Here is a 2912-nt window from a genome sequence, read left to right on the forward strand (position 1 = left end):
TCAACGCGGCCGATCGACATCTCTGCAGGGATTCGACAGGGATGCCCACTGAGTGGGCGCTTGTTTATTCTTGCCATTGACCCTTTTTGCGTGATGTGCAGGGAGGCGAGAGGCAGCACAACATCCTGGCCTACGCCGATGACCTCACCCCACTGGCCAATGACCCGGAGTAGCTTCAAGCCCGCATTACCATTGTTGAATCCCTTTCTTCTAGGCTGGGACTACAGCTTAACCCAGCGAAGTGTCGCACTCTCCATCTGAGCGGCAAGACACAGGTCGGAACAAGAATGACCCCCTTTTTTATTGCAGGAGCGGAGACCCCAATAATCCAGGACTTTGAAAGCCAGACGTTCCTGGGCCGCCCTGTGGGGTTCAACGTCTTCCCGGACAGAGCTACTGTGGAGGAGGCTATCAACACCGGCCGCCGCCTGCGTAGCTCGATGCTGACCCCTCGGCAGAGATTGGACGCTGTCAAAACATTTGTATATCCAGCGCTCAATTTTCCATGCGGTTCGGTGTGTTGGGCAGGTCAGAGTGGGCGCGCCTCGACGACGTACTGCGGCCACTAATCAAGAAGTCTCTTTATCTTCCAGGAACCGCGTCCAATGAGTACCTTTACGGCAGTGCAGCCATCACGACGAAGCGACTACGCCGACCAGCTACCGATGAGGACATCGCTGCCTACCTGTCATGGGAGACGGAGGGAGACTTCCGAGCTAGGGCAACGCAGCGTCTGTATGGACGGAGGCTCGCAAGGCTTCCCGGCGCCTGGCGGTCACGTGGGAGATCCAAGAAGGGGGCCCCAGCAACACTCGCGCCGACGTGAACGTCACGCAGAAGCAGCGCACAAAAGTGGTGAGGACACTTCGGAGTATCACTATGCGCGCACGAGATCACCATCTCCAAGAAAAGCCTAACCAAGGAAAAGTGATGGAGTGCGTAGCGGCCGACCGTAGCAGTTCCTACTTCATGAGGACGGGGCGCTTCACTCGCTTCTGGGATTGGCGCTTCGTGCACCGTGTGAGGCTGAACCTGCTGTCCCTCAGCGGAGCCAGGCCGTGGGATGTCGCTGCTGACCAGCGGTGTCGAAGAAGCGGGCATGAAAAGGAATTCTCCTGCATGTTCGCTGCCCCTGCATGCGCCAGAGCGTTGCCTACACCAGCCGGCACAACCGGATCATCGACCGGCTGAAGACAGCCACCGAGAAGCGATTCGCCATCACCCACGAGAACCGGCCCGTGGGTGACACGAACCTCCGCCCAGGTCTTGTTCTGGCGCGCGGGGAAACGGCGATTGTCATTGGTGTCACATGTCCCTTTGACAATTGCAAAACCGCCTTCGATGCTACACGGGAGAGTAAGGTCGCCAAGTACGAACCCGTTCGCCAATACCTGCTCCGGAAATTCCAGCGGGTCAGCATCGAGGCAGTCATTGTTGGGGCCCTGGGCTCCTGGGACCCCAACAATGACAAAGAGATGAGGCGCTTCTGTAGCACACGCTACATGAGTCTCTTCAAGAAGCTGGCGGTGAGCGACACCATCGCAGCTTCCTGTAAAGTCTGTGCTAAACACGTAGCTGCAAATTGAAGGGCTCGCACTTCGGCGGACTTCAGCAGCTCGAGTTAGAAAGACTTCCTACACGCACAACACACTCACCCCACCTGCAGGAATAAAACTTTACAGATGAGATGTCCCCTAAAAAGGAATGATCAACAACAGTAGGTGTCTGCAACAAAACGGCTAGGAAATTTACAAAACATTTCCGAAAACACTCTGTTCTTATCAGAATCAAATGACTTGCCGGATCCTTGTCAGCTTGCACAAGTTTGGTCTCAGGTCTATATAGGCGTTGTTGCCATGAAGAATAAAGTGGTTGTTAGCGCCTGTCCTTGGGTTCTCTTTCTCTCTGTGGATTGTCTTCTGTTCGCGCTCTTCAGTTCTGTAAAAAATCATGAACCAACTAGGCCCAGCCAAAGTTTTATCTCAGGTGCCGTTGCCATTAGGCAATACCCAATTAGAATCTATTTGCGTGCTCTCGGTCACGGCGAAAGACCTTATTTTTCCTGAAAATATTTTGGTGGTTAGAAGACAGGTTTGTTTTTTGTAGGCACATGACGAAGATGTCGCAAAGCGGACACTCCCTTCGAACAGTGGATCGGGTACGTGCGGTTCGGGCGCCGAATAAAAAGCTCAACTAAGTGCGTGGCAGCGAAGCTAGAGAAATGGACGCCACGCCCAATGAGAAGTAGGCCCCATGACGCCCCTCCTACGGACGCTAGGCCTCAATGGCCTCCTTCAGCCACCGCTTTTCCTCCTACACGCTGGCTCCGCTGACAAGGGCGCTGAACGTTTAACGGTGGTATCTGATAAGTGTCAGTGCCAGTGTGACTATGTGTTCTCTTCCGCAGCCGCTCCCTCCAGCCGGAATATGTCACAAAGCAGACAGTTCCACTCGTCGCCGCTACGCCGCCACCAGGCCACCGGACGGGACCTACGCTGTCCTGCCAAGTGGTTGTGCCTTCTAGGTTTCTCAAATCGACCTTGGTTGTACCTTCTAGGGTTCTCAACTCGACCTCAAACTTTGTCCGCGTCCAAGCACCGTGCGTCAGCCGTTCTGTTTAGTTCCGGCCAAGTTAGATGCGTCGCTTGTACCATTTTGGGTTATGCAGGCTCTTTTTAGATTCGTCACTTTTAATGTAGAGGGGTTGCGTTCTGCCGATAAATAGCGAGAGGTTTCGCACTTAGCGCGCTCATGCACGGCCGATATTATATTTATTCAAGATTGCAACTTTCGCACGCCTTGAGATGTTATTTCGTATCGTGAGCGCTTCCAGTCGGGGCTTCGTTCTCCTTAACGGATTCGCGGTGCTGTGGCTTAAGGGTCGTTTTCCTATCCCAGACTTTTCGTTCAGT

General features: G+C 54.0%; 1 pseudogene; it reads left to right on the forward strand.

The window, feature by feature from the left end:
• Positions 1 to 440: 440 nt before the first annotated feature.
• On the forward strand, positions 441 to 1586 carry LOC146186989 (uncharacterized; annotated as a pseudogene).
• Positions 1587 to 2912: the final 1326 nt, after the last annotated feature.

The sequence above is a fragment of the Amblyomma maculatum genome, chromosome 6 (genome assembly GCF_055883805.1).
Source record: "Amblyomma maculatum isolate TAMU_Amacu chromosome 6, ASM5588380v1, whole genome shotgun sequence".
In the NCBI taxonomy this organism is placed as follows: Eukaryota; Metazoa; Arthropoda; class Arachnida; order Ixodida; family Ixodidae; genus Amblyomma; species Amblyomma maculatum.